The sequence below is a fragment of the Gopherus evgoodei genome, chromosome 7, assembly GCF_007399415.2.
Source record: "Gopherus evgoodei ecotype Sinaloan lineage chromosome 7, rGopEvg1_v1.p, whole genome shotgun sequence".
In the NCBI taxonomy this organism is placed as follows: Eukaryota; Metazoa; Chordata; order Testudines; family Testudinidae; genus Gopherus; species Gopherus evgoodei.
This window is the reverse complement of record NC_044328.1, coordinates 129,247,569-129,262,365: the sequence shown is the minus strand read 5'-3', so window position 1 is coordinate 129,262,365 and position 14,797 is coordinate 129,247,569. Positions and strand designations below refer to the sequence as shown.

The 14,797-nt window shown below is 50.3% G+C and overlaps 1 protein-coding gene across 5 annotated transcripts in view; it reads right to left on the bottom strand.

Moving 5' to 3' along the window:
* Nucleotides 1-14,797, bottom strand: part of FAM3D (family with sequence similarity 3 member D) — a 74,340-nt gene that overhangs the window by 23,937 nt on the left and 35,606 nt on the right. For 2 of the 5 annotated variants that reach the window (XM_030570872.1, XM_030570873.1), the window contains exons 1-2: nt 3,413-3,607; nt 2,623-2,750 (exon numbers count right to left, since the gene is read on the bottom strand). The exons of 1 other annotated variant lie outside the window; for it this stretch is intronic. The gene's annotated coding sequence lies outside the window, so the exon portion shown is untranslated. Of the gene's footprint in view, nt 1-2,622; nt 2,751-3,412; nt 3,608-14,797 lie in introns of those variants that run through there. 2 more of the 5 variants (XM_030570870.1, XM_030570871.1) reach the window with 1 other exon arrangement.

Below are 14,797 nucleotides of genomic sequence, written 5' to 3'. Positions count from 1 at the left end.
GGCTTCCAGTACCACCAACTCTGCTGTGTTCTCTCTGCGCTGGGTTCAGTTCCTCCTCCCTGCTGTTCCTCTCCTACCCTGATGTGACTAGTCAGCCGGATCCGTGAAGAAGGGGTCGGCAGGCAGGGCCTAGCAGGATTGCCGGGAGGTGACAGGACTCAACGGAAGATCTGCCCTGTCCCACTAGACAACTATCCCCAGCTCAGTGCCCTGGGCTAGATCTTGGCTTCCACTGACTTCAGCTGACTTCAGCTGGAGCTACACAATTCCCAGCAGCTGAGAATGTGGCCTATTGTCTTCTTATCCTTGATTTTCAGCCTTTGTCCAGTTTCGTTCCCCATCACGGAGCCAATACCCAAACCACCACGAACTCAGCCTACAGTGAGTTTCATCAAGCCCTGCAGCGGGGCCTGGAGGTAAATTAAAGCTACATCAGTCCCTCTGGCACTGGCTCAGAGCTCAGCAGGAGTCACAAAAGGACTGGACAGTTCTATGGATACCAAAAATACCCAGAATTAGAATGGTACGTGCTAAAAAACCCTCTCGCGTCAGGGCTCAAGCATGAAACCTGATGCTCCAGGCATAAGCCAGTCACTAATTACTGGGGCTTGGGAGGGAATTTTCCCTGGCAGCAGGTTTCTCCTGGAGCTGTCAGCTGCAGGGTTCTTGCACCTTCCTGTGACGCAGTTAGTGCTGGCCACCATCAGAGACCAGCTACTACTGGCCCAGGTGATCCTTGGCGCTGACCCAATCTGGGAGCTGTTGTGTTCCCATGGCACCCTGTGCCCACCCCCGAAGATCTGCCCTAAGTTTATCAGGCTTGGGCATAAAGCAAGAGGCAGGTCAATTGGAAGAACCTGTTCTACTGCAATTCCTCAGCACAGCCACCAATTTCTGCAGGCTGAGAAAACAAACATTAAAGAGCAAAGGACACGGAGAGGAGGAAATGAAGAGGTTGGAAGCTAAGGCAAACAGTGAGATAAAGGAGTCTGACGCACAGTGTCGGCACACTGCAGGCAGCTCTCACACCTTAATAACCCTGCCCTTTGTTTGGGCCATGAGTTACACTGCTGCTGTGACCACACTGAGCACTTGGATCAATGTGACAGGCAGCCGAGGGTCCAGGGTTGCTCTGGACAGCTGCATAGTCTAGAATGGCCATGAAGACTGCAAGTAAAGAGCAGCAGTCCGCAGGATGGTGGTTACGACAATGCAGGGCCAGACTGCTGGGGGTTGTGTGGGGACCTTCCCCTCCTTGGCATCAGTTAGAGCAGTCTCAGAGGTCCTCTCATTCATGCCCGGTTGCCTGTGGCCTCCAGGCTAGGGCCAGCCAGAGAGCAGCAGCTTTGCAACCTGCTCTCCTCCCCTGTTGTATAAGGGCCATAGGAGGAGGTGAGGATGCATGGGGAGGGGTGTGTCAGAGGATGACTGTGCTACGTTTATGCTCCACTGTGCTGAGTCCAGAGATTCAACGATTCCCCGGGTAGGAGGGACCACTGTGAGCATCTCTTCAGACCTCCTTCATCGCACAGGCCAGAGACCTCTCCCCATAAGCCCTAGAGCCGACCTGTTCAAAACATTCCCAGTCCTGACTGAAACTTTGCCAGTGATGGAGAATCCACCACGACCCTGGAGAAATTGTTCCAGTCACTGTTAACAATGCCCATCTTATTTCCAGTCTGAATTTCTTTAGCTTCAACTTCCAGCCCTTGGATCACGCGAAACCTTTCTCTGCAAGACTGAAGAGCCCATTGTAGATACTTATAGACTGTGATAAGTCACCTCTCAACCTTCTCTTTGCTAAACAGACTGAGCTCCTGGAGTCTATCACTATAAGGCAGGTTTTCTAATCCGTTAATCATTATCATGGCTCGTCTTTAGACCCTGCCCAATTTCTCAACATCACTTGTGGACGCAGAACTGGACAGAGTAGTCCAGCAGCGCCAAATACCGAGGTACAATAACCTCTCTACTCCTATTGAAGAGTCCCGTGTTCATGCATCCAGGGATCATTTAGCCCTTTGGCCCCTGCGTTGCAAATGGAACTCATGTTCAGCTGCTTATCCCCAAATCTTTTTCACTGTCACTGCTTCCCCGGGCAGAATCCCCCACTGGGTAAGTACGGCCGCATTCTTTGTTCCATTAAGGACTCAGAGTCAATGGCACAAGGAGCCCTAACTCTCAGCAGGGCCAATCAGGAGCTGGAACTGGCTCCCAGATGTTTCTGCAAACCTGGCCCTGCTGTGCGCCGATGCAGAGGAGAACCAAACCCAACAGCTGATGTTCGCAGTCCTCATTTTTAATAACATCCCCGTTGAGAACTGCATGCACTGGGGATGAATTTAAAATCAGCTAAAGAAGATAATAAAATGTGTGGCTACATCGGACCCAAAGCCTCCCCTCCGGCACATCGGAGTCATATCAGCATTAAAGAGTCTGCGCTGAAGCCTTGCACTGATCTACAGTTTACAGACCTATTTGCCTTATTTACAGCAATGGTCAGCTCAGCTCTGGAACAAGAATATTAAAAGATTGTGCTTGTAAGGCAGTGAAGAGTTCATTATTATCCAGCCTGTGAGCGCTAAACGTGGTCTGCACTAAACCTGATCATTACATGGGTACCTTGTCTTCTTCCACTCCTCCAGTTTGCCTGTTTCCTTGTCATGTGCTGAGGTTGTAAGCTGTCTGTTAGACGTGTGTGCAGCAGGTAGTTCTGGGGGGGCTTGACTCAAGTATGAGCTCTTTAGGTGCTAACAAAAAAGAACAGATTGATACTCAGCTGGTCCTTAGACTACTAGCCGCAGCATTTGGCGCTGGTACTAAAAAAGTTCTGTTTCTTTCAGAAATACTTCTAGTGATATTCTGATATCAGTAAACGATAAAGACGTTTGGCACAGAACACACATCAGACAACAGGTTCTATCTGAAGTTAGTCAATGGACATGCAGAAATTGAAACCGCTCAGGGCTTTAAAACTAACTTTTGTCATAAACAGTGTTGTACAAGTAACCCTGGCTGGAAAATTTTCCTTTGGAAAAGCAGATATATAGAACTAAAGAAGGGTAAGAACAGAGAGGAGTAGAAAGAAGGAAACCTGTCCCCAGGTTATAGACTGTAAAAAGTGCACCAGCTAATCCGATTTCTCTCTCAACTTCCCCGTGTTATAAGAAGGGATAATAAATAAATATGCTGCCCCAAACGGTTGCTACTAGCTGTGCTTTATTCTACACCCAGCTACTGAAATCACCCTTGCTTGAGCCAGATTTAATTGTTAAAAAACATCTACAATGGTAACCAAAATAAAGGACAAAAATCTATTATTTTAGTTATACTTAAAAAAAACCCTCTTTCCAGGCCCCAGCAACACAAAGGTATCAGAGCTCTTTTGTGGACTGAAGTCAAATGTACATACCAGGGAAACCGTCCAGCAGGTCTCTTTACTCTCTGAAGGCTGCGTTCCAAATGGGATATTGTCAGAGAGAGGACAGGACACCTTCTGACTAAGGCTTGTAAGTCTAGTGATCCATTGGGTTGAGTCCATGCTACAGCCCAGCCCCTCTGTGAATCACCACAAACACCTTCCGTGTGTACTGTGCTGCTGGTCTAGTAAATGTTAAATCAACTACACACAGCTCAGCGGCTCAGAACAAACCAAAGAACAAGGAAGTCTGTGTGGTTATTTGCATGGAAGCTCAGCTTGGCATTGACAAAATATCCGTGTGCACATGAAGGGATCAGTCAGAATGATCTTGCTCAAACGTGACTGCTTTCTTTGTTTAGTTCATTTATCCTTTTGACCTTTTATTCATACTTAGCTGGCCTCCACCCCATTTCTTTCTCAACATATAAACCCAGGAAGATTCAGGACCTATCCCAGAATCTCATGTGCCTCTTTACTGCTCAGTTTTAAAGTAGTTCACATAGCAATTGCAACAGATGAAAGATATGAGCATGTGCCTGCTGGTACATAAATATTACTACTGAAGGTCATAGGGTTACTTGCCTAAGTTAAACTTTGCAGGGTCAGGCCCCAAATTATGGCAGAGAAATAAAGCAACATTTTCTCTGTGAGACGCCCAGTGACTTTATAATGTAGTTGAATCACTGTTCATGTGGGGGCTCAGTTAGTGTGAGGGGGTGATCTAATTTACACCACTGTCCCCCCTCTGAGCTTGGCCTTCCATGCAGGGAGCACGTGTGGAGTTTGTTACACAGGAAATAAGACATACCATGGGAGCAAACAATGTCAAAGGGAGGCTGACACAGCATTCAAGTCTGATGCAGTTGTTGGGGGGAAAAAACTGACTATCAAGGCCGCAAAATAAAAAGCACCTCAAAATACAACAGGCAAAATTACCAACTAGGTTTTTTTGGTTTTTTTTTTGTTACTGATTTATAAGCATGATATTAGACTTTGGGCAAAAAGTCACCCTGAATTAAGCACTGGAATAAATTGCCTAGGGAGGTTGTGAAATCTCCAATGCTGAAGTTTTTTAAGAGCTGGTTAGACAAACACCTGTCAGGGATAGTCTAGATCAGAGGTGGGCAAACTATAGCTTGCGGGCCAATTCCAGCCCACTGGACCCCCCTGCCCAACCCCTGAGCTCCTGCCCCAGGAGGCTCACCCCCGGCCCCTCCCCTGCTGTTCCCCCTCCCCTGCAGCCTCAGCTCACCCCGCCGCTGGTGCAATGCTCTGGGCAGCCGGGCTGCAGAGCCGGGGCCTGACCCAGTCTCTGTGCTGTGCGGTGGCACGGATGGCTCCAGCCAGGTGGTGCGGCTGCCTGTCCTGGTGCTCTGGCAGCGTGGCTCTAGCACTGCCAGCCACCAGTGCTCCAGGCAGTGCGGTAAGGAGGCAGGAGCGGGGGGGCGTGGATAGAGGACAGGGGAGTTCGGGGTGGTGGTCAGGGGGTGAGGGTGTGGATAGCGGTTGGGGTGGTCATAGGGCAGGGAACGGGGGGTTTGAATGGGTGCAGGGGTCCCAGGGGACAGTCAGGAAGGAGAGGAGGTTGGATGGGGCAGCAGGGGGCAGTCAGGGAAAAGGTGTGGTTGGATGGGGCAGGGGTCTCAGGGGAGCAGTCAGGAAGGAGAGAGGGGGCTGGATGGGGTGGCAGGGGGCAGTCAGGGGTGGGGGTTCCGGGGGTGGTCAGGGAGAAGGGGTGGTTGGATGGGGCAGGGGTCCCAGGGAGCCATCAGGAATGAGAGGAGGGGTTGGATGGGGCGGTGGAGGTCCAGGGGTAGTAAGGGGACAGGAAGGAGGGGTGTGTGGATGGGGCAGGGGTCTTGGGGGGGCCATCAGGGAACAGGGAGGGTTGGATGGGGCAGGAGTCCCGGGGAAGGCCGTCAGTGGGCCAGAAGCGGGGTGGGGGGGGCGGGATCCAAGCCATGCCTGGCTGTTTGGAGAGGCACAGCACCCCCAACCGGCCCTCCATACAATTTCTGAAACTCGATGCGGCCCTCAGGCCAAAAAGTTTGCCTGCCCCGGTCTAGATAACACTTACTCCTGCTTTGACTGTGGCGGGCTGGACTAGACGACCTCTCGAGTCGCTTCCAGTCCTACGATTCTATGAAGATTCAGTTTGGAAAAGATAATAAAATGCTGACATTAAGGTCAGGTCGTATTGGCCCCATAACTCTCCTATTATTATTTAATAGCAATTGAAGGTTCTGATGATCCACATATACTGAACGATGACATCGGAACATAAAGGAAATTGCTGAATGCTAGAAAAGAAGGGCTATGTTTAATGCTGATGTAATGCTAATGATTTCTAACAACATAGACTGGAGCATGAAAAACAAATTATGAAGGTTTGGGGTGAACGTACAACTGAGTATGCGTCATGTCACACAAGGTTGATTGGAGGAAATCTAATGACTGTGTAATATGGAAAGAAATAAGAAACCAAGGGAGCAAGGCCCCAGTCAGGGAAATGGCAGACCAGAGACCGCAGGAGAACACCCGCTCAGAGGCCAGAGACCATCATGAAGTTCAGGAGAACTTCCCAGTCCCCCAGAACTCGGTTACTTAAACTCCTACTTGTTCCGTCTTATTTATTTATGGTCTATCATGTTATGTGATCAGAAACTATAAAGGACAATAATTCTGTCTGAAAATTTATGAATAAAGGTGAAAACTGACCAAGCCTACTTTGGGTGCAGTTTCATGATGCAGTTTCCAACCTTACACATTGTGTAAGAAAGATACTGTGGGCATCGCGGACAGTGTGTCAGCCTTAATTTGGACTTTGTTACCGTTCCTTCTTTTGTGCCACTTTTCGTATTAGTCGAACATTGTTTGGTGTCTTTAATTATAGAAATCTGTAAGGAAAGTGTCCTTGGATGGTTATAAAATAGAGAAGCTGGATTCTGCTCTCATTGAGAATGGTGTAAATCTGGAGTAACCCCATTTGCTGACTGAAGTGACTCTGAATGTACACAGATGAAACTGCGAGCAGAATCCAGCCTGCTATCTTCATGTGAAACTGTACAGTTTGTCTTGGGCAAGCACCTATTTTTCCAAAAGACTATAATGTGTCCAAAGGAGCCCACAGTTAATGGCAAACATGTACTTAGGCAGGTTTCTTTTAAGAAACTGTTACTTTTATGTGCCTGATGCCAGGAACAGCTCTTTGGAGGGACTGGTTCTCCACTCTGTGCTGTATGCAATATACATCCTTCAGGATCCAGGCCCCATTCACCTGGCACATGGTGAATGGAGCCTTTTACTTTTTCATTCCCACCACTTAGAGCCCAGTGGATTATCTTGGAGATTCAAAAAGTAAATTTCAGCATGACAACTTAGATCCCACGTATCACCCCAGAGCAAAGCTTTACAGCCGAGAAGCCGGCTGGTAATAGAAATCCTGCTGACGTAACCCAACCGAGAGCAGCGCTTCCAGTCGGGCTGTAATGGGAAATGTGAACAGCGAGGCCCGCTCTCGTCTGAGGTCAGAAGCAGCACCTGGTCAGTGGCAGATATTATTCAGCTCTAATTAGCACTTTAAGGGTTCTCTGCTTTGTGCAGGAAGATTTTTGCCCCGGTCCTTTTTTTCTTTGCATTCTCTGTTGATCTGGGGCCTTTGCGTACAGTTGTCCTGCACTCCTTCCCCTGAACGAATGCAGCCCTGGGTACTTTATCAATACAGTGAACCACCAAGGTCCTGATCCAACCCCCATTAAAGTCAACAGGCCTGAATGAACACTAAGGCTCATTAACCAGCCTTGGGCAGTGCAAACAGCTGTAAGATGTGTGTAAACAGAAGAGTGGTGTCAAGGGCCTTTAGTGTCAGTGAGACCCCGGCCCAAGGACTTCAGTGGGAATGGCATTAGATCCCAGGTTTCCCAGCTGGCATTGCCTTGCTCAGCATGGAGAGACGCGCCCAGTGGCTGCCCAGACTCTAGTAGCCCTTCACCTGCAGGAAACGCGGGGCAGTGAGCTCCTCACTCCTTGCCCAGCCGGAGAGACTCGGGGGAGAGGGAGCGGGCCCCAGGCAGGCTGGCTGATGTCCCACTCTGCATCCCGGCTCACATCCATGAGGCAGAAAGCGGGTTGCTCCTGTTCCCTAGGGAGATAACTGCAGGTAGCATGGGAGCTGCTGAGGTGGTAAATGCCTCCTGCACTGCTAAGCTGGCCTGGTTAGCACAAGTTCAGGGTTCATGCCGCTAGTACCTCAATGCCACTTATTTTGCTAACGCAGTCTGTTATCTGCTGAGCCGGTTTGTTTTCCTGATCTCTTATTCCCCATAAACCGATTTCCCTTCTGCGCAAGGAGACCACAGCAAGAGGGAGCCTGTGGATGTATTCCTGACATTTATTTTAGCTCCGTGATTTGTCCTCTCTTTGGTTTTGTTGAGTTGCTTAGTAGGGCCTGATCCCGAGCCCACTGCAGCCTGCAGAAGAACTTGCACTGACTTCTGTGGCCTTTGGACTAGCTCCTAATGCTAACAGACAATAATATAGCACCTTTGATTCTCCCGGATCTCAAACCTCACCTGATATACCAGAACCACAGCAGCCAGGCCTGAAACGCAGCTGCCCCCACAGTGAAATACGGCAGCTCTTCAATCACCATGCAAGAGCTCAGGATATAGTGTGACCAGATAGATAGAATGAAAAATCAGGACGGGGCGGGGGGTAATAGGAGCCCATACCTCCTCCCCAAATAAAAATAAAAATCGGGGCTGTTCCTATAAAATCGGGACTTCTGGTCACCCTAATGGGATTGGCAGTTAAAAAGAACACAGCACTGAGTTGCAACTGCATGGGGATTTTAAGTAGGCAGAATTTAGCCAGGCTATTGAAGTTAACACCCTTTTTCTTATCAAAAAGAGCCAGAGGATCTTTGATGATCACAAGTGGTCAGAGGCCTGGTTTTATGTTTCAGCAGACAGACACAACTATTACAGACTTCACGGGATCTCACCAGACAAAAACACAGCAGCAGGCAAGTGATTTCTTGCTTACTTGAGAGTTCTAGACAGCCAAGGGTTTATTTGATTGATGTTTTAAAACTCAGGCCTGCTCCCTGCGTCAGGCAGAAACAGCCTAAAGTGACACTTAAGAAACAGTCTGCTGCTCAGACGAACAGACTTTCCCCACACCGGATTAGGGCGAAAGCGACCATTTCATCTGCTCCTGTGACCTCATTACACCTGATTTCTGGTCTAGCGGGGAAAGCAGCACAAGAATATTGAATGTGTGGTGACCTCACTCCCAGACATGGATCTCACTCTATACCAGACATCTGCGACTCAGAATGTCCCACAAGACCCCTCAGGACTCTGTGGCAGAACCCCTCCCTACGTCACCAGCAGGACAGCTCTGAAATAGCAGGACGATAACAGGAAAACCCCTCTGGTGTTCCCGTGCTCTGTTACATTGTAAAAACCAACCACAGTCAGGGCATTCTGTATACAACAGGCAAACGGTGCCTCAACATGGAGACTGATGGGCAGGAGAGGGCATGGAGTACAAAACTGTGCCTGTACCGTACCCTGCCGCTTATTGCAAAGGTCAGGCACAACCTAAGCCCCATGTGTGGCAATAATCCTGTTGGATACCACATCATCCAGGGATCAGTGATGGCATTTTCTGAACTCATGAGGAGGGTGGGAAAAGCCAACTTTAATCAGACTCAACTGGGAGCAGGAATGCTCTGAGCCCGCCCATGGTTGCGCGGCGTGGCTCCGCCGGTCCCCTCGGCCTGCACGAGGAAGGTGCGCAAGGCCTGGGGCTGATGAAATCAAGTGAACACAAGGCCAATGCACTCAGGAGGGGAGAGGAGAGAACAGCAGGAATTGCAAAGGCCCCTTCTGTCTCTGCAGCTGCCTTCCACTTGCAGCCTCGTGCCGAAGCCTGGCAAAGCGTGACCAGGCTCATGGCATCGCGCTTAGCAGCATTCCCAGTCAGAGGCTCACAGCAGTGTTGGCTGGCTACCCCTTGTTCAACAGAGGCAACGAGAGCGGCTGGACTGAGGAGAAAGAAGGTGACACACAAGGGAGTGGGAACCCCAGCCTCACATCCCTGGTGGTGATCAGGATTTGCTGAAGCTGGGGGCAGTTTCATTGATACCCACTCTCAGGCCCAGTCTGGTCAGGATGCCTTTCACACTCAGGCCAGTCAAGGCCCAGTGGTGTCATGGTCGATCCCAGAGTCTCAGGAGAGGATGGGGTGGCAGCCATGATGGGACATAGCTCACTTTTTCCCGTCTATGGTTCCCGCTGCTCCCATGTAACGACACCCATAGTATAGAGGAATCAGGTATTATCCCTTTAAATAGCTCATGAGCCCTCTAGCCGTGTGGTCTGTGGTCTGAGCCTAGACTCTCGGCAGCACAGCAGTGTGTGTACGTAGCTAGGCCTGGCATGTTGTGAACGAACACTCAGGCTTGGTCTACACTACCAACTTGTTGGTGTAACAATGTTGTTTGGGGGTGTGGAAAATCCACTTCCCGGCGTGATGCAGTTATACCGACCTAACACCCTGTGTAGACAGTGCTATGTCAACAGGACAGCTTTTTCTGTCCACATAGCTGCCGCCTTCCGGCGAGGTGGAGGCACTGCGCCCATGGGAGAAGCTCTCCTGTCGACGTAGGTAGTGTCGTCACTAAGTGCTACAGAGGTGCAGCACTGCAAGTGTAGACAAGTCCTTAGTGAACGTAGTTATCTGAACACAGTGCTGGTGTGGTTCCTTCATGCTACGTTCACTGCGTAACCAGCAGAGAGCCAGTGCCCCAGACACATGGAGTGCAAGGAGGGGGCCTAGCCTCGTCCGTTAGCATGAACCAATCAAACACATTGTGATGACTTGACTATAAACATGGCTTCCCATTGGACTCTGCATGCCATTGCCAGGCCAACCTGTGACTTTAGCAGGCGCCTTCAGCCCCCTTAGCATGGTTAAACAGCTCAGTTTGTGCCACCTCTCTTTCTGTGTGGGGCTGGCTGGGCTCCCGTGACCCTGAAGGCCTTCGAGCAGAGGCCGCTGCACATCAGGGGACCAGTCTGCAAATGAAAGATCTGGAGCCAGTCGCCATTTCCCTCCGCGCCGCCTGCCCCTTTAACTGCTGGCTGTGCATCTCTCGCCTGTCATCGCCCCGCCGCCTCTGGGCGCTGCCGCACGCCTCTCTCTATGCTCGCTCCTGCTCCTTCAGGGGTTTCTGGGCTCCTTGTCTCCCACCCCTCGTCCTTCTCTGTCTCGATTTAGTCTAGCACCAGCCAGGAAACGTTCTGCAGCCCCCGAATCTGTGGCCCTCTTCCCATTTCCCAGAGCCCACTCCGGCTTTCCGTTCCTCGCCCCTCTTCTGGAGGGGTTTTCTCTCCCTGCTTCCATGTCCTTGTCCCCCTTTCTTTCCTTGCCGGTCTTCCCTTGCTGTGCTATGGCTGGGGCTTGAGCCACAGCCCGGAGTTTCCTCAGGACCGCTGAGGGGCTGGAGTGTCCTTAATACTCACTGATTGCTGGGCTCAGGCAGGCAGGCGAGAGGCTGGGGGAAGGCTACTGCACATCTGTTGCTGGGTGAGTCCGTTGGCCATTGCCGAGCAGGAGCGCATGATGGATCCGATTGCAGGATCGGGGCCCAGGGTGTGGTGCTGTGGCTGGGCAGGGCTGACAGGTAATAATCTGATGGGCTCAGGCACAGACATCTGGACACCAAAACCGCCCTCCAGGGCTGGGGGGATGAATCCTCCCCTCTTTGTAACGGCAGAGCTGTAAAATCACGTCACAGCTCTTTTCACACTGATCACTTTAACTAACAGAAATCTAGGCCTGAACTTTGCATTTTGATGCTCGTCGGCCTCAGACGGAAATTTTAACTGCAGCTAGGATCTGGGCTTAAATAGCACATTCTCAATCAGCAGCCTCTTCCCTCCCCAGGGAAATAGCCTTCCAATTAGTTTGTTTAGCTGCTGGTAATACCTGGCTCTGCTCAATAACAAACAGCCTCAGAGACCCCAGCATGCTGCAGCCCAACGGCCTCCCTGGCTCTCAGTAGCATCTGAGACACAGCCTAATTTGGGAAGCTGTAATGATAAAAGCCTGGCTTTGGCTGACGGAGGCCTGAGGCCTGCTGGGCGGTTTCTAGCCCTGAGTCTCTGGGGTCTCCAAGCCGCTCTTTGTACCGGGGGAAGTCAAGCTTGAGAGCGAGAGCATGAGAGGGTTCACTGAGCTTGCTCGGGACACCCTTGCAACAGCTCCTCTCCTTTGTTTGCCTGTAACAGGGAAAAGGGCCCAAATGGGGCTGAACAAGACGAGCAAAGAAAGTGAGGCCAAGGAGGCTCTGCAAAAGGTTGGGGGCCCTTTCCTGGTTAGAGGCCGCGTTGTGCTGGCGTGAGAGGACGGGGCATGAGCGGATGATTGAAGCGACAGCAGAAATTGCTTAAACACTGAAAGCACCTGATTGAATGGGCAGGAAATGTTCATCCAAGATCAGCGACGTCACAGGGCAAAATATCACCAGCTGAAAGGTCACCTGCAAAGTTAAAGGAAATGGGGCCTGGACCCTGTTTTGCTTCTTCATGGTGGAGAAAGAAGCTCTGAAAGGGGTTTCCCAAAACAGTGTTTGTTTTTCTCCACTGCGTCTTATGGTAGAGATTCAGTTTTCAACTAGCCAGGGAGACTCTATGTTCGTCTGGAGAATTCTTGAGACATCACAAGCCCCAAGGAAGTGAAAGCAGTTTAGTCAAGGGGTTGGGTTTAGTGGGGTTTGGATCAAGTCCTAGGTGTATTTAGACTGCACGGCTCCAGTTTTGTTGCCATGTATTTAATGGACACACTTGGGAGAGGAGTTTGTTTTCTGAGGGAGTGCCCCTCCCTCCCCCACTCCCTTGCCTTCCACCGAGGACTCAGACAGCTCCCAAAACACATTCCTTGGTCATCCAAAAAGCCCTCCAACACATACAAAAAAGGGAGAGGATTAGCCTGAATGCAACAGACACTTCCAGGGGAAAGAATAAGAGGAAAAACTTAAAATGCAAAGACCCTCATAGCAGACTGACTGTAGCCATCATAAGGAAGCAAAAGAGGGCACAAATCTCCCCTATTTTAAGAACATAAGAGCTGCCAGACTGGGTCAGACTAAAGGTCCATCTAGCCCAGTGTCCTGTCTGCCGACAGTGGCCAAAGACAGGTGCCCCAGAGGGACTGGAATAACAGGGAATCCTCAAGTGATTATATTGCATTAACTCTGTCCAATTTCTTCTCAATTCCCACTGGGAAGGGCTGGACCCTAAATCCCCAGCATCTGATGCCTCAAAACTGGTGGAGGAAGTTCATACCCAGGATTGCGCCTGGGAAGCTCAGGCACCATCTTGTATTGCAGTGACCCCCAGCGAGGTGCAATTAAAATGAAGCACAACATTACTCAACACGTCAATGCATCAAACTGCAGGAGCAGATCATTAACTTGATTGCAACACAGCAAATAATAAACCAGAGCCGTGGAATGGAATAGCATCAGGCTCAGGCTGCAATCTTCCCATTGGGAGAATCCTTCACGGTTCTTAAGGACAAGGAGGAATTAAAAAAAATAAATACAGGTGATATTGAAAAGCTGCCAGGCAGGGGAATGAATAATATGCCATGCAAACAACAACGTGCCATCTTAATAGCAGCATTATCCTGTAGCCATTAAAGATAATAGTCAAGCTTCCATGTGTAACTCTTTTGCCAGGTGTGATTGGCAGCAGCAAGAGCTGGCCTGCTGCTAGCAATGCTGGCCCAAGGTCCCACCCAGAGTCTTACTGGTATTCCTGCTCTGGGAAACAAAATAAAACAAAGCCCTCTCTGGTCAGGCAGTTCTCCTCTAGCAAGCTCTCTCACTTGGGCTGAAGCAGAGAACTTTACTGTAGGGAAAGGGAACACAAACAAGAGACTATGGGAAACCCAAGATTATTAGATACGCAAGTAAAATGAAGAAAAGACCCCTGACTAGCGAAGAGTCTGTTCATCTCCCCACCCCTGCAGCCTCAATATGTGCTCAGTACAGCTGTCCACCTCCTTGACCTCTCGGCTGGTGCCCACAAGGGACAATCGGGGCAGCTTCCCTCGCCGGTCCTGGCTCTTCCCGTGACAGCTGCCTGGCCTGGTCCCACCCTAGGGTATGGCTGCAGCTCAGCTCAGGGTTCAGCTAGCCCTGACCCCAGGTGGGTTAAGGCCCCATAAAGGCTCTTCAGCTCGTCATTACTGAGTCCACCCTCCGCTGCACATCACGGCTCCAAAGAGCCTGCATCCCTGGGCTGCCCATGGCCTCTCACGAGAGCAGCGCAGTTCAGCTCAGCTCTGTACTGCTCTTGCTGCAGCTATGTCATGTTGCCTTCTTCAAGTTGAGAGTTCCCTGGGCAATGCTGGGCTGCTGGAGAGAGTCCTCGCCTCTTAGAACAGGCCTCACCACAAAGTGAAATCCCCCCCTCCCCACTTCCGTACCTGTGCCCACAACCCAGCCATGCAAGATTGGGGTTTGCATCAGGGTAACCCCGTCACCTCTGTTTAGTGCAGGTCTTTTGCCTTTTGGTTACACAACACAGATCGTTGTATTTCGTTACGAATTTTAGCCAAAATGTTCCCAGTGAAATGGTGGGTAACAAACATGCAAATGAAGTTTGTCCACTTTGTCTTTTCCCCGAGGCAGTCAGGAGGGGGCCAGAGGGGTGTTGGAGAGTTTTATTCCTCGGTGCTTCTGCCAGGGGCTTTATGCACAGTTAAATGTCAGGACAATATGAATGACTACAAAGCTTCCTATAGGTATTGTAGAAGCAGAAGCTTGGTGTCTCTGGGTCCCATAACCCCCTTGATCTGCCCCCTTACCAAGACAGGGGCATCTCCTAGCAGAAGGCATGTTCAGCAGTCAGACACGTCACTCAACCACCTCTGAACACAATGGTGTATAGCCCCATCATCAGTGTGACAGCATCACTCACCACCAGAGAAGGTTGAATAGAACTGGGTTCATTTGTGGAGAAGCACATGGGGGTTAGTGGTGCTGAAGGGTTAGGCTGGTCCCATCTGCACAGGGGCAAATTTCCCTCTCCTCACATGGATTCAAACAGCCACCAGCTTAGGTGGACGCAGAGATGTTAGCACAAAGGATGATTATACCCACGCATTGTGTGTTTGCTCAGCCGTGTTCATTACTCTCCTGTTTGAAACACTCAAGTCACCTTGTTAGGGGACAGGGCTTCTTGTAATCGCTGGGCCTACAAATTTACCCAAATTGTTAGAAGTGAGTCAAAGTTCCTACAATACTGAAGTGCCCTGTAACAACGCGTGTTGATGGGAAAAGGTGCAAATGGAAAACAGAAA